Here is a 23,329-nt window from a genome sequence, read left to right as displayed (position 1 = left end):
CCTGACTGTATTCGTGGGGGAGGCCCGAAAGGGGAGGAGATGAAAGGGTTATGGGGGAAGTAGAGAAGGGATGAGACCCCCTCCTGGGTCTGGTGCTGCTGTTGTGTAACCATGGCAACCGCCGGGGCGCGAGCGGTCAGAGCCTTATGGGTTCCGCACGTGGAAGGAAAAATGTGGAGGGTGGGAAGGGAGAGAGCCGCATGTCATCACTCCAGTGATGCCTTCGCTTATCCGGCGGTTCCGAGGCCAGACATCGAGGAGATGAGCAGGAAGGGTTGGGGTTGGAAATAAGCAGACCCAGGCAGGAGTTGCTTTAATTCTGTTCAGCCTTGGAATCGTGGAGACTCGTCCCAGCAGCTAAAACTGGCCAGAGGAGGCATCGCTGACAAGCTACACAGTGACGGTCCAGGTCAGGGAGATGGGCAAAGACCTTGGCCCTTGGAAGAGAAAGGCCAGGAAATACAGGAAGGTGATGTGGGAAGAGATAAGAATAGGGTCAAGAGGTAGCTGAGAGACAATAAAACGGTACTGATTTGGACTGCCAACATTTCAAATGGAATTTGCCCATTTATGAAATGGAAACTTGGAAAAGGGAAGGGACATTTATCAAACGCTCTACAGCGTCCTAGGTGCTTTATACGTTATCATAATTAAGATTCCCAACAGTACTACAAGAAGTGTCATTATTCTCCTTATTTTTAGATGGAAAAAAGCAAAGACACAGAGTTAGAAGTGGGTAGTGTTCCATTTTGGTTTTTGCAATCCTAACAACAAATGGTCATCCTTAAAAATGGAATTGATGATTAGGGGAGTAGACAAAGGAGTTATTCTCATGTCTAAAATGAGAATAATGAGGTCTAAAGGTGTTGATATGTCCAAACATAAACTAGTAAGGGGCAGAGCTGAGACTGGAACGGTTTTACCTTAACATGGCTCATCCTTCAGGGACCTCAGGAAGCTTTCCACAAACCCACTTAAAGCGAGGACCTACGATCAGTTTGATACCGCATTTGTATATTATAATTTACCAGGGAAGAATATCCAAGAATTTAAATGGAATCCATGATTGAGGATTGGTATAAGATACATCAAGTCTGTAGGCCGAGAATCATATACATGTGATATTAATCTATATTTACACAGGTCATATTGTACCTTATAGGAATTATTAGTGGCTTTAATCATGTTTGTAAAGAAAAAATGAAAACAAAAGAAACATATTTTGTGGGGCGCCTGGATGGCTTAGTCGTTAAGCGTCTGCCTTCGGCTCAGGGCGTGATCCTGGAGTTCTGGGATCGAGCCCCACGTCAGACTCCTCCACTGGGAGCTTGCTTCTTCCTCTCCCACTCCCCCTGCTTGTGTTCCCTCTCTCGCTGGCTGGCTCTCTCTCTGTCAAATAAATAAATAAAATCTTTAAAAAAAAACACATTTTGTCAAATAATAACCCCATGGCTGTATTGAGAAAATTTCCTGAGGTTAATGGAGTTTCCCTTAGTCTATTTATTGCCTTCATGACCTAAAAACTTACTTTATGTTTTGGCTCCACTGGTTCACCTTTGTAAAATTCTGTTTAGGAGAACTAATGATGTGACTCCTTTTACCTTCCTGATGACTCTCTGAGAGGGGGAGGTCAAGGAAACCTATCTGGCAATGCAAAATGTTTTGGAATTATCAGGAAACCATAATCAATAGCGGCAGAAACTAAGCGTAAAAGGTAGAGAAATAATTATGTGGATTTAATTTTGCCTTCCTGCTGAATTGCCTTTATAGGTACATCTTAGTTAATGGATTTGCTTTATATATTTTTGCAATGGAAAAATGCACAAAGATAAATTGAATTTTTAATCTGTGTGTGTGTGTGTAGGGTGGTAAGCATGGGAGTGGGAATTATTTTTGGTGGCAAGGAAGGTCAGGAATATAAACAATTGCAAAGTCAGAGCAAGTACATGTACTATTTCCAATGACAGGCCAACAGATCAACTATAGGTTTGAACTTGAGTCATGAAGCTGAAGTACTCTCACATAGTTTCTTTTCCAGAAGTAGGAAATACATTGTTTGGGGCTAGGGTTAAACTGAGGCAGGAAGTTTCAGGGTACCTCCTTTTTATTCTTCATACTGTGTTCTCATTCTACATGGGCATTGGTTAACCAAAAAAAGGTTTATCGGAGACCTAAAGATGTTTCTTACATCTTCTGGAATTGGCAAGTTTCTCTGCCGACCAATGTTTGTATACTGCTTATACAGAGTTAGTGGATTAAGTCATCCCCACTTTATTAAGTATTTGGAATAATAACTTTTCAGTCTCAAGAGGAAAACATTCCAATTGGTGCTGGTTTAATAAATATTAGTATGTTTTCAGATTGTTTGTTATAGCTTCGTTATTTTGAGAAAAACAAATGTGACGCTGAACGTTACTGTTCTGTCTGGGGAATATAGTGGTATGCTGACATATGTTCTTTGGGAAGCATTCTTTTCTATTAATTCTATTCAATTAATAAATGATTTATTTAATGAATAAGAGTAACCATAGCTCTATTTTGAAAAATTATTATTCTTTCCATAAATACCTGGAGCTATACAGATTACCCCAATAAAAAAGTAAATATTTCAACAGTGAGTAACATATTTCTTGAAAGAAAAAAGAAATATCCACATTTGTGAAATAAGTAGTAATAGCAATAATAATGATTGACCATGGGCAAAACTTGTTAATCACATTTCTTCCTACCTCAAAATTTGGTTAAAAAAATACTCCACTAATCCAGGAAACCTTGGCCAAAATCCCTTTCTTTTATATCACATCATACCTTTCAAGCCAATATTCTGAGTTTCCAGTAATTTATTTTCTTCTTTACTTTTGTTGTTTATGATCCCTGACTAGATCATAAGAACCTTGAAGGAAGGAATTGGTCTTCAACTTTTTATACCTTCAGGTTAGTATATTGCTAAACATATTCTAGATACTTAATGCACACTGAAGTCTAATTCATCAACTAAACATTTAGTACAGTGATTTTGAATCACTTTATTGCCTATAAAAGATCAGATTGAAGATTTTTGGTGTTATAACTTACTTTTTCTGAGATTTTAGGAAGGAGAATTTTCTTGTACAGCTGAGTTTTACCCTTTCACAGAAAAAAGTGGTGAGATACTGAGTGTTTTATCATCATGCATAACACTCAGAAATGGTGTAATGATCGTGTGAAATAAGTTTATAAGAATTTAGTAAATTGTTGCATGCTACAAAGAAGTGATTCTTTATTTTTAAATTTCTTGTGTTTTTTAGGACTTAGTTAACACGTGAGAATCCACATCATCTGTGTCCATATTAGTTCACCTTAATTTTAAGTACCTAAGTCATAATTAGAAAGAAGGATATAGCTAAAGCAAAATTCACTATAAACAGGAAATACACTGATAAGCAACTGCAATGCCTTTGAAATGATTTTGAAATTTAATAATAATGAGATATACTTAAAAAGACAATTATAAATATAAATTATTAAAAACATAAATAGTTAAGTCCTTGAAGAAGCTGGAATATGTAATGAAGCATACCATTCATACTTAGATTTTAAGTGATTTTAATGACTTTTAGCCTATCTTCATTAATATTTTTATTTCCATGTTAATAATATTTAATAATTTCTAATACTCATAGACCAGGGTATCTTTAACAAATTGACTAATCTTTCCTGGTGAATTTAAACAGTTTGCTCATTTTTTGTAAAGCTCAATAAAATACAAGTATTGCCCTACCATAGAAATGTATAAAATAAACCGAGAATTAAGTGACTAAGGGTTCCTAGAAGAGTCCGCATCTGTCTGAATCTATCATCTTTTTAAAGATGTGGTATCTTCTTCAGCAATTAGGAATAATTTACTTTATTTTCATTTTTTCTTCTATAGGTCATTTAACATAATAACTTCAACATTTTATATTTTTAAAACTGGTGATTAATAGTGTTTTCTATTAGTGGTTTTTACTAGCAAATCACAGGAAAAATGGAAACATTTGATATATTTTTCTAATTAAATAGAATTAAGCATCATTAAATGGTACTATTACTACTAAGAACAAAGTCAATAAAACAAGCAAAATGTCTAAATTACTGAGAGTCTTGAAATATAGTACTCTTGCTTTCTGGAAAATAAGTAAAATTAATTATGCATTTTACTAGGTCTCCTTTTCAGTCAATCTTTTGCATATCTTTAAACAGCTTTTAAGGATTTTGATGTCATATTTGGTTCAGAAATGAGCCTGCATGACTGGCACCTAATTACTGAATTTTAAGCATCAGTAGTTGCAAACATACTACATTAGCAGGAATTAGACTAATAGAATTGCTCAGTAGAGATATTGCCTGGAGTTGCCTTAGTGAAGAGACAGAGAAGTAGTATAATCCATACATTCATTATCAGCATGTATAAACTGCTTAAAAATCAAGTTCAAATTACCCTCTTGAGTTGCTTAAATAACTCCACAGAAGCCTTTTTTTACATATTATGTTGACGGCCGAACCCGTGCCTGATGATGTCATAATCTCAAATTGTATTTAAATAGTCTGGTTTTCTGTGATAGAATGTATAAAATCAGTGAAACTCTTACTCCCACTTTTTGTTTTTTACCCTTATCGTAAAGATCAGTCCGTACCACGTAAAATTCGGGCGTTCTTGGGTTTTGGCATTTGTTATTATTGTTGCTTTTGGATAAATTTTTGCTCTTCATATCTGAATTGATTGTTCTATAAAAGAAAGAGTGTTTTCTAAAATGAATACCATTCTTATTTGGAGAAACACTTTCAGTTTTGAAATATAACACTCCGTTTCAAAGATAGATATTTGGAACTCTCAGAATTTTTTGTTTACTTGTAATGCTAAATACTTTGTCTGTAGAAATTGATACTAATTTGAGTTTTCTTGTTGAAATGGGGCACTTGATTTTTTGCCAATCATTTATTTTTATAGTAATGATTTTCATCACAGATACAATTCCTGATCATTTCTAAAAACTAGAAAATATAGATAAGCATAGAGAAGTGTTAGTAAAACTTTATTCATAAACCTATGAATGTATGTTAATTCTTAGCTTAAAAATGAAATGTATTTATTTATTAAACATGAATAAATTTTATATGTGACGCTTAGTGCCTAGATCTTGTTTTCTAATGCCATTCTTCAATAAAAGGAACCAGAGATTCTTGAAGAAATGGCTGACTCAAGGACTGGGGCAGGAAATATAGACCATGAGCCTAGAACTTCTTGTAGTGCCAGAAAATAAAGGAGTGCTTAACACACACATAGACACACCACCACCACCACTACCACTACCACATACACGCAGTGATGGGATATGTCAGAGAGACAGAGGAGCCAACTGAGAGAGCTCCCAGTGGCCAAAGTTGGAACAGTTTGAGCAAAAAAATAAAGTTGTACTGAGTATAACCCAAAATATAAAACAAATATCCATGAGACAATGCTAATATAAATAAATGATTGAATCCATTAATAAATGGAGAAGAGACAAATCTCCCAGGCAGAATTTCAAATAATTTATGGAAATACTCTGTTCTCAAGGAAAGGGAGCATCACTCCCTACTTCTGAAGTGTAAGCTGAAAATGGTCTCTTCCTCTCTTTGGAAAGGGAGAAAATGGTATTTTGTAATGAGTGAGCAAGCCTGACAAACACTATCTCAGCCAGGTGATCAAGGTCAACATCAATCATAAAGCATGTTGATAGTATGTACTCTTTTTTTTTTTTAAGATTTTTATTTATTTATTTGACAGAGAGAGAGAGAGACAGCGAGAGAGGGAACACAGTCAGGGGCAGTGGGAGAGGAAGAAGCAGGCTCCCAGTGGAGGAGCCTCATGTGGGGCTCGATCCCAGGACTCCGGGATCACGCCCTGAGCTGAAGGCAGACGCTTAACGACTGAGCCACCCAGGTGCCCCAGATAGTATGTACTCTTGATAGGATGGGATAAAAGAACACTTTTGCAATCTCTCTCCCAAAAACCCATAAAGAACCATGAGAAAAGCATCAGACAAATTCCAGTAGGGGGGCAGTCTACCATATACCTAACCGGTACTCCTCAAACCTGTCATGAACATCAAAACCAAAGAGAGTATGAGAATTTGTCACAGCCAAAGAGACAGGGACTAAATGTAATGTGGTATCCTGGATGGGATCCATAAAAAGAAAAAGAGCATCAGGTAAACATTAAGGAAATTAGAATAAACTATGGACTTTAGTTAATAATAATATATCAGTATTGGTTCATTAATTGTAACAAATGTCCATACGATGTAAAATAATAGGGAAACTATTATAGGTTGTGGGTTTAGGGTGACTCTGTAATATCTTCTCAATGTTTTTGTAAATCTAAAACTGTTCTAAAAGTAAAGTCTATTTTTAAAAATCATATATGAAAGCATATAGATTAAGCATGGTGAGAAACCATTTAAGAGGTGAACCATTCTCTGGTCAGCAAGGCTAATATCATTCATTTAAATGCTTAGTTTAGTCCACTAGTTCAAGGTACTATTTTGCCTTTTTTTTTTTTTTTTGATGCTAAATATAAAAGATCTTGGTAAACACATATTTTGAATTAGCTGTTCTTCTTATAACTATATTTTTGAAGGAAAATGTGGTATTTGGATTACTAAAAAACACCCAGATTACCATTATTATAGGTTTTCATGTGAAGAAAGTTGTGTATTAGTCATGTCCTATAAATCAATCTTAAATATAAAGAGAGAAGGCAAACTTTTTTCTACTTCTGCCTTTGCTGTTTTATTGATATTGACAAGATCCATCACCCGTGCCAGATGTCTTCAGTTCTAGATGATGCTTATGCTTCCAAAATTCTTGCCAGAATGGCTCAACCACTATTTATTCTTTTTACCCCTCTTTGAATCTCAAGGACATCTACTGCATTAAGTATGTTAAATATTATTCCCTATCAAATATTATATATATAATACACATGTCATTACTACTTTGAAAGTTATAAATATACTTAGGAGGCCTCTATGTCCCAAAAAAAACTCCCAGAAGCTGAGGCTCACCTGTGTTGCAGCCAATGTAGAGTGGGGAGGATACACAGGCTGCCATTTCCCTTTGCGTGTGTGTGTGTGTTTCTCATTTTTCCCTCTCTGTAAATCACACATTTTTCTTTCTCTTCCCTGTGTTCCAAATTGTTTCTATTTAAAAAATCTGCGTTTTACTTTCTTGGAGTAAGTTCTTCTTACAGTTGGACTGAAAGTCCTGTCATGTTACCTTTCTTACCTAAGCTTTTATACTGGTGTCTAATTTTTGAGTGTTACCTCATATTTATAGTTAGAGTTATCTGACTCTGTGCTTTATAGTTAATTATAGTTTCTGGTGAATTTGTATTCTAATGTGGCAATTGTTGAAAAGTTTAGCTATGCTTTTTTTTTTCTGTTTTTAGTTTGTATGAGTCATAGCATAAAAAACACATTTGAAGAAATTGTTCAGGAAAAGTCATGGAAACCAATCCGAGAATATGTGACTAAAGGCCCTCTTTTTTGGTATGACCCCACTGAATTTCCTGAAATAATGAAAACGTCTGAAAAAGACCCAGATTGATATGACTAAAATGCTCTGGGTTCTCACTAGAATCTTAGACTCAGAGTTTTCATTTTTGTTATGAAAAATAATTGATTACATTTTTTTTTTTAAGAAAGAGAGATCCTGCCTATGGTAATTTAGCACAGTCAGAAAGAGGAATGGGGAAATCTAATACTCTGACCAAAATCTTTTAAAATGCATACCAGAGACTATCCTGTCTTCTCCTTTTTCACTTCCTATCAATGTATTTTCAAGTAATCGATGACTTGTGAATACATAATTATAACTAGAGTACATTTTTAAAAATCTTTGTAAATGAAAATAATCCTCTCAAATCTTATCAATTTTGAGATTTGACTCTGTGTCAGATGACAAAAATCTTTAAATAGTGCAATAGTATACTTATTAATTTTATCATTGATGTATAATCTTATTCAGAATTCACTCTTTTGGCCCCACTCGCGTCTGTCTTGTAGTTTCATGTATTTCCCTTATTATAATTGAATTAGTGTGTTACAAGTTGCTCTCCAAGCTGAATGGTAGAAAGTTAAAGCGAGACTATTCTGTCTGCAGAAGTATTTGCATGATGAAATTATGTAAGATATTATTTATGATGTTAAAACGGGAAGTTAATACAAATCAACTTTTGAAGTTAAGACTTTTATCACCTGTAAAGCAGCTGTTCAAAAGCATTTGTGCTGGATATACAGATGAGAGAATAACATTTCATTTCACAGAGCTGTGGGGATTGTTGTCTTAGACTGCACTGTGATGAGGTTTGGCAGAGAGTGTTCATTGTTCAGGTTTTAAAAAGGGCAAGTTTTTGGCAGGAGTAACTTGCATAGAAGAGAAATGCTCTGCGTACACATGTGCACTCAATAAACCCTTCAGAGAACTTGGGCTAAGATATTATGGATTCCTCACTGCACCTACCCCCCATCTCTGGATGTTGACTGTTTAGAACCGTTTTGTTGTGTCACTATCATATAGGCCATTTCATATTCCAAGAAATAGTACTTTGGGTTCATATTTCAAAAGTTATTAGAGTATAGTGAGTAGTCATTTCATATCTTGTGTACTTCCACTTGAAATTTATTAAAAATAACAATTGCTTTCAGATCTGCTTTTTGCTAACATTTATCAGTCACACAACCATCATCTCTATGACAGCCAGCAGTCATACTTTCTATATATTTGTGAGCCTTGGTTATTTCTGATAATCAGAAATGAAGATGTAGAATTTCCCTTTTTTTCTTCATTGGGTACACACAGTGTTGAAAATGTTTGTGCTTTAAGTACATAATGTATCAGGACAAGCAAAACCAAAAAGTCTTGTTAATTCCCCAAATCAATAAGTAGGACAAGCCAGCATCGACCTCATGGGCCTACGTTCTCTCTACTCCTTCCTCCTGGGGCTTTCGCCGCACTGATTTCTCTTTTCACTTGGAAGAATTTTGCCCTTTACTGCCATCACCTCTCCTGGCCCCTCACTGTTGCGCATTCTCCTTACCACCTTCACATGCGTTCCCTACTTGAGTGCTTTTCACTCAAATCAACCCCCCTGTCCTTTCGATCTTTTCCAGTCCCCAGTAACTATTAGCCTCTCTCTTACGTCTAGGATCACAGGACTGTTTCTCAAGGATCAAATGGTTGTTACCATGACATTTTTCATCTTCCCATAGCATATCACCAAGTCTTGTAGGTAATAAGTACACCATCTCTAATAGTTGAAATTATTCTATTCGGAACCTGTTGCCTCCGTTTTTTCCTCTCACTGGTTTAGATATGCAATTCATCGTGAAGTTCATTTCACGTGTACATTCCTTCATCACAAAGGTTATTTCACACGTATCCATATTACTTTTGAGCCATTCTACCTCTCCTTTCCTTTCCATCTTTTGCAAAGTATTTATCAAGTGCCTGCACTGGGCACTGTGAGAGGCACTGATGAAAGACAGATGGAAAGCATGGCTCCCCTGAAGTGGACAATTATAAAAGAATTCATTATCATTACGGGTCACATCAAATCTCTTTAGGATCTTAAATACAATAAACAAAAGGTCCTATTCATACTGTTGGTCTAGAGCCTTTTTAAAAATTATGTCATCTTCTTCCTTAACTTCCGCTTTTCTCTATGTGGCACTTATGCCCCAAGTGTCATTGAGAGCCCCGAGTTCTCTCTTGGGTCTTAATTATTGCACCATACCACTTTAGCGCTTGTGGGTTGGCCTTCATTGCTCAATACTCCACTTCTAAAGGAGGTTTCTCTGGTAGCTGAAAGTTTCGAGTCTTTGATTAGTGTAACTTTAAACTGGGGCTTTAAAGTGGGGGAGGGAATGTGGTGCAATCCCTGAGACTCTGCCCTGTGAAAGCAGACAGCCTGGGTTCAGGTCTTAGTTCTGTCGCATCTGAGTGGTGTGATGCAGACAAGCAACTCGACCTTTCTGTACCTGTTTCCCGTCTTTCAGCTGGGGGTTCATGATTGTGCGAACCTCCTAGGATCATTGAGAGGATTAAATGGGTTAATATAGGAAAATCAAATGCTGTACAGCACATTGCAATATCTGTGAGTATTATCTCTTCTTTATCCTTACTCAGGTTATGCGAATTGCACCTCAGGTCAGATTCTCACACCATCTACAAACTGTTCCTAGTGCCTTTTTGTTCTTTATCTGCTGTATTTCATTCATCTCATTCAAAGAACAGCCCTTCGGTGACCTCACTGTTTTGTTCCTGGGTAATAGAAGGACATTTTAGGATTGACTATTACCACCTCCTTATTTGGCACAGAAGTGCATTTAAAGAGACATACAGTTGACCCTTGAACAACATAGGTTTGAACCGCACAGGTTATGCTTATATGCACATTTCTTTTCAACCAGTATATCAGAACATTTTTCAGAGATTTACAACAATTTGAAAAAGCTCACATAGCATAGAATAATCAAAAAATTAAGTTATGTCGTGAATGCATAAAATATATGTAGATACTAGTTTATTTTCTCATTTACCATAAAATATACACAAATCTATTATAAAAAGTTAAAATTTATCAATTTATCATGGTGCTATTCACACTCAAGAGAAATGTAAGCAAACGTAAAGATGAAGTATTGAATCATAACTGCATAAAATGAACTGTAATATATACTGTACTACTGAAACAATTTTGTAGCCACATCCTGTTGCCATTGCAGTGAGCTCAAGTGTAGGGAGTATCCACTAAAAACACAGTGTGACACTAATCATCTCCACGTGAATAGTTTGTCTCTTCAGTAAATGTCATATCATGGTAAAAAGTGGCCTCTCGTGAGTTCTTGCGTATTTTTCATTGTGTTTAGTGCAATACTGTAAACCTTAAATAAAACCATGGGAAGCATATGAAGGTTAGTGATGCTGAAAGTACCTCCAGGAAGCAGAGAAAAGTCATGACGTTACAAGAAGTTGAAATGCTGGATATGTACCATAGATTGAGGTCTGCAGCTGTGTTTGCCGCCATTTCAAGATCAATGAATCCAGTGTAGGACCATTGTAGGAAAACGAAAAGGAAGTTAATGAGGCCATCACTGCAGCTAAACCAGCAAGTGCAAAAAACACCTTCTACTTTTCGCAGAACAGTGTTTTTTAACTCTTACTGAAAATGTAGCAAGAAAAAATGTAGCTTTGATGTAAGTACAGAGGTGCTGTAAGAAAGGCATACCTATAGAGTCTAATAGGATTTGAGAAAAAGTGAAGTCATTAAATGACAACTTAAAGGAAAAAGAAGGTGAAGGATCTAAAGCTGGAAAATGTAATGCTGCAGACGATGATTTCGGCTTAAAAAATGTCAAGATAAGAGGAGAAGCAGCTTCTGCCCACCGAGGGGCAGCAGATGAGTTCCCAGATGCCATTACAAAAATTGAGAACAGATATCTGCCCAAACAGGTTTTTAATGCAGATGAAAGTGCTTATCCCAGGAAAAAGTGCCACAAAGGACATTTGTTAGTAAGGAAGAGAAGTGAGCACCAGGATTTAAGGCAAGAAAGGATAAACTAACTCTACTGTTTTGTGCAAATGCAGTTGGAATTATGATCAAGACTGTCCTTATCTATAAAGCTGCTAACCCCTGAGCCTTCAAAGGGAAAAGATAAACAGCAGCTGCCAGTCTTTGGTTGTATAAGAATAAGGCCTGGACAACGAGAACCTTTTTTCTGGATTGGTTCTATACATGCTTTGTCCCTGAAGTCGGGAAGGACCTGGTCAGTAAGGGACTGCCTTTTAAAGTTCTTTTGATATTGGACAATTCCCCTAGACACCCAGCACCCCATGAACTTAACACCAAAGACATCAGAAGGGTCTACTTGCCCCCAAACATAATGTCTCTAATGCGGTCTCTAGATTAGGGAGACTTCAGGACTTTTAGGCTCATTACACATGGTACCCTAATGAAAGGATGGTCAGCATTATGGAAGAGAATGATAGAGAACATCATGAGAGTCTGGAAAGATTATACCATTGGGGATGTCATCCTTATAGAAAAGACTGTGAAAGGTGTCAAGCCTGAAACAATAAATCCCTGCTGGAGAAAACTGTGTGCAGATGTTGTGCATGACTTCACAGGATTTATGACAAAGCCAATCAAGGAAATCATGAAAGAGATTGTGGATATGGGGAAAGAAAAAAAAGTATGAGGGGTGAAGGGCTTCAAGATATGTTCTTGGATCTTGGAGAAACTGAAGAGCTAATAGACGCCACACCATAAGAATAACAGAAGACAACTTGATGAAGATGAGAATTTTTGTACCAGTGCCAGACTGATGAGGAAAAAGACATAGAAGAAACAGTACAGAAAACAAGCTGGCATTAGATAATCTGGCAGAAGAGGTCCAATTATTCAAGACTGCTTTTGACTTCTTTTACAGCATGGACTCTTCTATGATAGGGGCACTGAAGCTAAAGCAAGTAGCAGAAGAAGGATTGATACCATATAGAAACAGAAAATTTTTACAGAAATGAAAAATAAAAAAAAATCAGACAGAAATGATGATGTATTTCCATAGAGTTGCACCAAGTCTGCCTGCCTTTCTTTCCTCTCCTTCCACCTCCTCTACCTCTTCCACCTCTCCCAACCTTGACAGCAAAACCAACTGCCCCTCCTCCTCCTCCTTCTAGCCTACACAACGTAAGGATCACAAGGATGAAAACTTTATGATGATCCACTTCCACTTAATGAACAGCAGATAATCATCATGCCCTACAGTTAATAAACCTATATTGTGTCCATGTGTATCCTTATTGAAAATCTAATAACTGTATGGTAAGAACTGTATGAGAGGTTTCTGTGTCGTCATCATCGTATTCATACTGTAGAACATTGTTTGCATAAGGTGAGTAATATTTAATATACAGTTAATAATGTGTTTGTTGTCTTACTGTTTTATACTTTTGCTTTCAAAGAATTATATTACCATATAGTATGCCTCTCTCTCTGGTAAATGGAGAAACTGTGTATTCACCAATCATCACAGGTAAGTGGTTTAAAAAATGTAACAATGTTTCCAATACTGTATTATGAATGACTGTAATACTGTATGCCATAAAAATTTTATAACAATTCATTCATTACTGTATAGGCTAGGCTACTATGAAATAATTATATTGATTACACTAGGCTACCATAAAGCAATCCTATAGCTGCTTCTTCATTATCGGAGAATCAGATGTTATACCGGTAAATAAATACAAATTTTTTTTACATTACCTTTTCATTTTTGATGTCTAATGTTCGTAATACTGTAACATCTACCGTGTTGTGTACCATATGAGAGAATATTGATGCAGGTGCTGACAAACAATGCATCGTATAAAAAGATGATGTAACTTACGGTATCGATAAGTATAGTATAGTACTGTAAGTGTATTCTCTCTTCCTTATGATTTTCTTAGTAACATTTTCTTTCCTCCAGCTTACTTTATTGTCAGAATACAGTATATAATATATAGAACATACAAAATGTGTGCTAATGGACTGTTTATGGTATTGGTAAGGCCTCCTGTGAACAGTTGGCTATTAGCAGGTAAGTTTTTGGAGAGTCAAAAGTTATACAAAGATTTTCAGCTGTGTGGAAATCAGGAACCCAACCCCTGCATTGTTCAAGGGTCAACTGTAGTTTGGCGGCAATTGCAACAGACCATGATACAAGGATGTGAAGAATCCAGGGCAAAGGAACCCATCAATACTAGTTTTGTCACACAAGAAACAGCTAGCTATAGAGGCAAAAAGCAAGTAATAAAATCCATAGGCACCCCATCTAAATTTCCAGGCTTATTTCTTAGCATCCCACCTTTCTCATTTAGCTGTCTGCTGCTGGATTTGTAACAACATTTCATATATTCTTGCTATGCTCCATCCCCAAGTGAGCAATACAGATTTGTTCAACAGCTTTCCTTCCCCCTTCCTCCTTTCTTTTACCCAATGCATAGATATCTCTTTAGCCCGCCAATATGGACCTGCTGCCAGTTTGATGCCCTTGCTCACAGCTTACTTCCACTAGCTTATCGCTCTATCGCCCCAGAAATGTTGCTCTGAAATGTTTCATTGAATGCTCTCACTGTGCTCCAGTTCCAGAATATCCTATTTTAGTCCCCTTTGTAAAATGTGAAGGGAAACAAAGTGACCTGATTCACTGTCCACCACTAGAGGGGCTGGAAATCAACTCAGCAACATTCTCCTGAATTTCAGTCTCAGGCCCAGGGACCAGACCCTTTCCAGACGACATACCAGTGCTGAACTTCCCCTACTTGAGCTATCTAACTGCTAAGAGTGCCCTGGATCCCTACTCCCTAAATTTTGGACTTCAGGGGACCTTTCAGAAACCTGCAGTACAGCCCTGAGGGATGAAGTTCGCTAAGGGAAGCTAAGCCCTTATCTCTCTAGGAGGAAGTTTAGGAAGAGCCCAGAGATAAGTAAGTGACTCCCGCATCTCGCTGTAAGCAATCTAACATGCAAAGAGCATCTTTGTCTGATGTTGCCTCATCTGCTTGGCAGTTCTCTGGACTATAACTAATAGGAGCTGCAAGTATGTTAATCAATGATGGTTTCCAGAAATTGAACTTAAAGGTCACTTCAGCTTCTGCACAAGTGGAAGTGAAACCGAATATGTTTTATGGGAAAATACTTTTCTAATGCCTTTCTTGGTACTGTTTCAGATTAGTCTATTCCCTTGTCACTTTTGCATAGGGATTTTCATCGATATATTAATAATAATTTATAAATTATATATCTTATGTAATTATATATCTTGTATCAATAATAATTTATAAAACCATATTCTATTTCACAAGAAATAAAATATTTTAGAGACTGGATAAATAGGACTTATTTGAAATAATTTCTAAGTATTTTCTAAATAATCATAGAGCCAATCCCTTTATATATCATTCTCTTGGTATATATACCTTTAGAATGTGGCATTTTCTATTCTATGACTTTTAAGGATAATTTTGTTAGGGCAAATCAAGAGAAGGAACAATTTTAAAGAATAGAATCAAGAGTCAGCTTTGATTTTATAATTTTACTCTTATTGTTTTTTAATTTAGTGAATGAATTTTTACAAATCTGTTGGTTTGCCTCTTCATGGAATTTTAATAAAGGCAATAATTTATATTACTTTTCTATGTATTTTGCTGGGTCAAGATGGGTTTCTTTTTCAGATGATTCCTTTTAGGTGTCATTCATAGAGACCAATCAGGCTAGTAGTAGGTTTTCCAGGTAGTTTCAGGGTCACTAGAAAAAGAGGGATCTGGGTCAAGGTAATGATTCTTTTTCCAGGACTATAGCCCAGGATTGAAGACAGGTAGGGAAGGTGGGGAAATCCTTGATGCAGGTTGTTATTTTGGGGCCTCTATAATTCCTGGAATGTATCTGACTGCTCCTTCTTCCACTCAGTCATGGTTCCCCTTTCTCTTCCTTCCACTAAATGCACTTTGCCTATAGTTCTCTCTTTTCTTTCTACAGACTCTTCTCACTGATCCATTCACTTTCCTCATTTCAGTTATTATTTAAATGGGAAAGACACATAAATTATTAATCCTGAACTCCCTCCTGGTCTTGGTCACTCTGCTAGTGTTTTTTCCAGTAGGTTCTAATTTAAGGTTATTGATCATCTACTTAGCAAGCAGTTTAAACTCTTATTATGATGTCACCATGTGCTTTCTACCACTGTGGTTGTAATTTTGTACACACAAGTGTTTACACTATATTGTGGTGGAAAAGGAGTATACTTGGAAGTCACAATTTATTATTTGGGAAAATTCGGTAACTTATTTAACTAGATGGGCTTTGGTATACTCGTACTGAAGTGGAGTAAATGCATTCAAATGTGAGTATTAAATGAGAAAAGGTAGATAAAGAACCTCTCCCAGAGCCTGACACCATTGTTATTTTAAAAAACAACACTAATAGTTTGATTTCTTCTCACCAATATACAGTAAGCTATTCTACTGGTTGTGAAAGCCTTGAAATGCTAGGGTATAGACTTTAGATTTTATTCCATACGCAATTGGGAGCCCCTAAAAGTTTTTGAACTATGAAATAACCCAAGATTTGGTGTTTTAGGAAGATAAACCTACGAATAGTTTTCAAGGAGACCAATTAAGAGACTCTTCATAGATCTAACACAATGATGATGAGAATAAGGGTACCAGAGAAATACGAGACTATTATATCAGACTTTTACTTTTTGTAATTTGTGTATTTTGCTTGTTATTTGTGTATTTCATGATTTTTGCCCAATTGTATATTCAAAGCATTTTATTATAACAAGAACTTTGCACTCAGTCTGTCTTAGAACTGTTTCATATTTTTCTCAGGACCTAGATGTGTTAACCTTCAAACTTTCTCATTGATGTTACACTTTTTGAAACGAATGTATATTGTTTCCAGAATTCACAAAGGAACAAGTAATATCTTCCCACACAGAAGGTGTGAGGTCAGACTAGATTCCAAAAGGATATAGAATACCTAGTGAATTTTTTCCTGCTAAAAGAAGTTGGATATTTCAGGTTACTGAAATAATTTTTAAACGTCATTTTATTTTTACTTATTTATTTATTTATTTTTAAAGTAAGAGAGAGAGAGTGAGCCAGGGCAGGGGGTGCGGGTGCACAGAGGGTGAGTGATAGAATCTTAAGCAGGCTCCATGCCCAGTGCGCTGCCCAAAATGGGGCTCGATCTCACAACTATAGATCATGACCTGACCCCAAATCAAGAGTCCGACACTTAACAGACTGAGCCACCCAGGCACCCCACTGAAAAAGTCTTTAGATGCAGAGGATGGAGAGCTTGTACAGAGAGCAACTTTAAAGCAGATATCATGAAACTGGTAGTAGAACCTATGACGATCTTACCTAGATAGTTTGTGAAGTACAATAGTAAATCCTTATTTTGTCGTCACATGTGTTTAACATTGGTGCCCAGTATTGCTCATGCCGATCATCCTGAATGCAGTTCCTTCCTGTTGTTATTATTATTTTTTTTAATCTCTTAGTATCCTGTCCACTTTTCAAAAGCTAATTCAAATCTCACCTTCTTTACCAGGGTAACAGTTCACAAAACATTTAAATAAGTTCAGTAACTTATTTTCACCGTCACACAGATTCACATTTTATAATAAATTATTTTAATTTAATATTAATTTATATGGATACATTTTATATGCCTAACCAACTAGCAGCTCGGGAGGGTAGGTAGAGACTTTGTCTACATCTGTGATTAGCAATCCATCTTTGTTGATCTGTAATTGCAAATGAAAGAAATATCAAAGTAGGGTTGAGAGAGCCCAAAATAAGATCCCAAGTCATATATGTAGCATCGGCAAAATAGTATTTTATTTAAATAACGCAGTTCCATACTTTAGCTATTCTTTTTCTGTTTTAGTTAAAAAGTATCAGGAAGTCTTTGATTGTCCCTCTCTCAACAAAGAATCTAAAATAAGTCTCATAAGATAGCAGTAGTTATTTAATTAGAAAATGTTAGGTGCTAGGATGAGGTTTCTATAGCTTTATGTACTATTAAGTTAATAAGCTAGGAAAATGTGCCAAATATCCTATTTGCCTCCTTACTATCAGTTTATTTCGGCTTTCATTACCTGCATTCAGAATAATATTAACAACAAAAAATACTGTGTGAGTGTAACAGACAACCTATTAGTGTTCAGAAAATAGTATTCCTAAAATTCTGTATTACAGTCTAAATATATTGAATTTGTGCACATCCAGTACAGAATTTTGCAATTTCTCCAACATGGTGTATTTTGTTAAAACTTATTTAACTGAACTAGTACCTGAGGGTTTTTGTTTGTTTGTTTGTTTTAATCCCAGCCTTGGAAATAATCACCGTAACCCTGATAAATGATTAATCTCAGAATGTTTAATTGGAAATCTATTAAAAAATAACAATAATAAATAATAAAATAATTTTTGTCTCATTTAATGATGGCCATTTCCAAAAGAGAATTATTTTCTTATCTGATAACCAAAGACTCTTACTCTGTTTATGATCTCCAAAGCTATAGAGCTGCCCTTGATCTAGTCTCTACCTAGCTACTTTTCATTATTTAAAAAATAAAAGAGTATTCTTATAAATGTATACCTTTTATTAATATTACAGAATTTTCTATCTATATATCTATGTATACACACTCTTATATATACATACGCATCTATATATCTGAAGGGGAGCAAAATATATCACCCAGAATATGCCTCTTTGGTGTAAGGATTATCTTGACTTGATTATTTTTAAGAAATAGCAGATTCGGGAGAAGTTCTGAAAACCTAGAAGTTATCCTTAAGAAGGGAAATTTATTTTTGTAAAGGAAATCTCCATTTGTGGAGGTGTCTCCTCTCTGTACCTGGAAGAGACAATCACTAAATCTCTAGAAAACTGCTTATCAATGGAGAAGCCTTGGACTTAAATCTGCATAACAGCCATACCCTTACTCAGGGTCCTTGTCCTGGTAACCTCCCTTACCTGTCCCCTTTGGCAACATATTTCTTTTATCTTTATGGGGAGATAATATTAAAATGGTGGCTTGGGTCCTTTGGGGAGTTACTCAGTTTTCCTGGGTATTTCCCGTGTATATGGGAGGTACACAAGTTATTTAACTTCTGTTGGTTTTTCTCCTGTTAATCTGTCATTTTATTACAGGGTGGTCTCAGACAAGGACCTACAAGGATAGAGGGAAAATTATTTTTCCTCCCCTAAAATCTCTATATATGTGCATATATATATATATCTGTCATGCAACATGTTAATTCTTTAGTATACATATTACTTATATCTTACACGTACTCCATATATGATTACATATACTTTATATTATACTTAGGATGCCTTTTATATGTGTGTGTATATATAAGATTAGTATGTTGGATGGTAGATATAAGGAGATAATAAAGTTTTGGAAACTAATTAAATTTTCAAAAAATTATTATGGAAGAATCAAAGCATTCAGGCAAAGGAGGGAAATCTTAGTGTCTCATAGAGTTTTTACAACAGCAGTAAATAGCATGAAAGCACATGCAGAAAATTACCTGTTTCTCATCTGTGTCCTCTATTACAATGTAAGCTTGATGAGTGCTGGGATAGGTCTTGATCACCGTGGTATCACAGTGGTGCTAATAAATACATGGCAAATGCTCAGTGAATGAATGATTCTTGTATAGGATGAATGTCTGAAGTGTTCTTTGCAGCACTTCGCTAGTTTTGGACTTTCAGGAAGATTCTCCCAGACAATGTGAAAAGCATGAGTCTTTGATTTGCTTTTTTTTTTCTTTTTGAGTTTACCTTCAACGGTTGCTATTATCAATCAGTTTTAAGGTAACTTCCTCATTCAATGAGCCTAAACAAGAGATAGATTTATTTGAAGGCAACTCACACTCATGCACATTCTATAACGCATATGTAAGGAAAGAGAGACTTTTAGTAGTATCTCCACTATTTTAAAATTAAAAAAAAATAGATCATACTTAAACATCATTAGAAGTCATTAAGTAGTATTTGCTGTTGATTATTCCTTGTACAATTTGTTCTGAGTAGCTTGTAGAAAGGATGAAGCTCTTTTGGGACTGGTGTCTAACTGTACTCTTCCCAATCCCCAAAATGCCAAGTAATGGATTAATTATGTGAGCTTATTTGTTGAATAAGCAGCTATGGCACAAAATGCTGTCAAACTGTTCAACTACAGTGTAGACTTTAATCCAAAATACATGTCCTTATCAAAAATATTCACGTTAATGCTATGCAGTGCAGCTATGGGTTTGTTGTTTATAGCTCTTTGTTTATAGGAAGTATAGACTTACCCAAAGTGTTACCACTGTCCACTTATCATCTGGAAGTGAACAAAGAAAGATAACATTTTTACACAATATCATGCTTTCTTGATGTGGTCACCTTTAATAATAGAAACCAAAAGCAACATTTCCCAGTGTATTCATCATAATTCTACCAGGAAGCAGATGTGCAGTCTTATTTTTCTCTTAATCATGTATTTATTTATTGCATTACATCTTTCACTTGTGGATATTTTCCTGTAGAGGGAAATTCCAACCTTCCTGGAATAATAATTCCCCGAGTTTTATATGTTTTTTTTTTTTTAAACTGGCGAATAGATGTGAAAATACATTCTCCCTTGTTATATGTATTGGTCTTTTGATTGTATCTGTATGCAGGTAGAGCTTGAGTGCTTATAACTATTCCTGAGGATAGTTTTGTGGTGGTATAAAAACAAATCTAGGGGGGCGCCTGGGTGGCACAGCGGTTAAGCGTCTGCCTTCAGCTCAGGGCATGATCCTGGCGTTATGGGATCGAGCCCCACATCAGGCTCCTCTGCTATGAGCCTGCTTCTTCCTCTCCCACTCCCCCGGCTTGTGTTCCCTCTCTCGCTGGCTGTCTCTATCTCTGTCGAATAAATAAATAAAATCTTTAAAAAAAAAAAAACAAATCTAGGGAATTTTAAGGGGAAATAATCATATTCCTACTAAAATATAATCAAATGGATCACCAACAATATTATCTGCTTCATAGAAAAGTTTACTGTTGGCATGCCTGGGTGGCTCAGTTGGTTAGGCATGTGCCTTGGGCTCAGGTCATAATCCCAGGAGTCCTGGGATCAAGCCCCGCCTAGGGCTTCCCGATTAGAGGGGAGCCTGCTTCTCCCTCTCCTTCTGCCCTCACCTGTTCATGCTCTCTCTCTTGCTCTCTCAAATAAATAAATACAATCTTTAAAAAAATTCACTGTCATCTAAAAGTGAAAACTTATAATAATTGAAACTCGTTATTCTAGCTCTTTTATTTCTTTTCTTTACTTCTACTGAATTTTTTTGTGCCTCCTCTGCCCTTGACTGTACTCCATATTTCCAGAGACTCTTCATTTCATTTGTCCATGTATCCAGCCTAGATATCTAGGTCAGGCATTTTAAACAAAACAAAACAAAATCAGCCTGTTGTAACATTTCCTATGCTGATGCTTTGATGTCGTTGATATCGGTTCCTGGGCAGTGATGCATAATCTGGTTTGTGTCCTAGATCTCCACAGCAGTTTCTATTTACCTGTAGCTAATGAAATACTTCTGGTTCACCAGTCACCCTTGGTAGAATTTCTCTAGGGCCAATTCATTTGTGTTGTGTTTTAGGACATTTTTTTCATCCAACTTTTGAAATTTTGGTAATTTATACTCAACATTCACAGCACCTGTACACCATTATTCAGACAGTGGTATAATCAGTTCCTTTGGTCATAATCTGCTATATCCTCTTGTACAAAACCTCCTTCTCTTGTTTTCTTATCTACATAGCTTTCTGGCCTTTTGCACATTTAACACAAATGTGTAAAATAAAACAGGGGTTTTTAATATTTTATTTTCTTTACTGAGCTTCTTAACCTCTTTTCTTTTTTTCTGTTACCATCACCCAATGAATAACCTAAATTTTGTACAATAGTCTTCTCTAATGCAATGCAGAGCATGTGTTTTGGACTTAGTCGACATGGGTTCCCATCCTGACTTTTTTGGCTTATCGCTTTGGATGCTTTGATTTATCTCTCTTAGTTTCCACATCTGTAAAATGGGGTAATAAGAATATTTAATAGATTATTGTGGGGATTAAATAAATCAATGAATTCACAGTTTAGTGTAGTGTCTGTTCCTTAGTTATCCCTGCATAAATGTTAGCTGCTATTATTATCACTTTCCTCTGCTCTCCGTTTCCACTTAGTTCATCAAGTTTTCTTAAAATTTCCCTCCTTTCCATTCTCACTGCCAACACCATGATTCAGACCTTCATGATCTTTTGCCTGAATTATTTTAATAGTCTCCTAACTCATATTCCTGTTCTCATTTAATCATAAGCCCTAACAAATTTAGGATGTTGCATTCCAAGACCTTTATCTTGGTTAAAAACACTGTATTTGATAGGATCAAGGTCTTATAGAAAAATATAAAATTTAAGCAAAACTAAATCATTATATGTTATTATATGTATACACACATACACACACACACATATACATAGGTATGTGTGTATGGGTATGTATATGTATGTATATAAAATGTATTAAAAGCAAAAGCAACCTCGTTCTAACCAAATTAGATACTCAAGGTTATTAAATCTGCTTATGTTATTAACCATTTTCTTGGCACCCTCTTCCGTTGAATCAAAACTACTGACACATGTAATATGCTCAGGTATGTATTTGTATAATTTTTTGTTAGGGAGAATGTAAGTTCTTAAAAAAAACTTGTGAACCTGTTTGTATTTTTCCTTGACATGTATCCACATATCTCTCTCTATATCTCTCTCTCTTTTTTTTCTACCACATATTATCTTCATAATTTGCAATTCCTACACCACACATTTATTCCAATTTTATATGAGAGAGATCAGGAATAGTTGAGGCTTGTCTTTTAAAGAAAATGACCTAAAGTGGACTTAAAAAGTTGTGAGTTTTTAGATATTGACGTACATATGCATTAGGTTACTGAAAAACCACAAGTAATGACACCATTTTCGGTAAGGCATGATTTTCTCCTGCTAATGTGATCCCCTCATCATCAGTCCTGCTCAGTTGCCACTGTTGTCATCCAATCCTTGCCCTAAGTGACATAAGAATCCAGTCTAAATGTCTTTGGCTGTAATCTCACTTTGCAGCTTAGATCATGCTGATCTTAGCCACATAAAACTATGATATCACCTCTCTTCTTATGTCATATCTTATGTCTCTTGAAATTTTACTTTAAAATTCCAGCTTAAATGACATCCCTACTATGAAATTTTCATCTATTCCACTCCATTTCCCTCCCATCTCAACCAGGACGTGACTTTTAACTATTTCAGTTACATTTTATGTCTTTTATAGCACTTATATTCTGCTCAAAATACAGCTGTTTGTATACATTTTTTAATTACATTGCTATCTCCTTGAGTAAAGGGCTACATTTTATTGGCCAGCTATAAACAAAATACAATAGAGTTGAATCTTATATCGGTTCTACATTCTAAAGTCAGTATTTATTACATACTGTCAATATTCTCCTGAAAATTTGCAAAAGTAAGATATAAAATATACAGAGTTTAGGTGCTGCATCAGGGGCTGACGTTCAGTCTCTCAACAACATGTAACACTGAAAATTTCCTTCTGCATTGGATTAAGTCACTATTTCTTCACTTCAGAACAGATGAAGTAATTGGCTTATATTTAGA

At 35.8% G+C, this 23,329-nt stretch overlaps 1 protein-coding gene across 3 annotated transcripts in view; it reads left to right on the top strand.

Annotated features, from left to right (window-relative positions):
- Positions 1-23,329, top strand: part of SEMA3D (semaphorin 3D) — a 240,737-nt gene that overhangs the window by 1,745 nt on the left and 215,663 nt on the right. The window contains exon 2 of one of the 3 annotated variants that reach the window (XM_057304255.1): positions 2,883-2,934. The exons of the other annotated variants lie outside the window; for them this stretch is intronic. The gene's annotated coding sequence lies outside the window, so the exon portion shown is untranslated. The remainder of the gene's footprint in view (positions 1-2,882; positions 2,935-23,329) is intronic. 3 annotated transcript variants of the gene reach the window in all.

This window comes from Ursus arctos, unplaced genomic scaffold (genome assembly GCF_023065955.2).
Source record: "Ursus arctos isolate Adak ecotype North America unplaced genomic scaffold, UrsArc2.0 scaffold_3, whole genome shotgun sequence".
NCBI lineage: Eukaryota > Metazoa > Chordata > Mammalia > Carnivora > Ursidae > Ursus > Ursus arctos.
The sequence above is the reverse complement of the archived record's forward strand: the minus strand, read 5'-3'. Positions and strand labels throughout refer to the sequence as shown.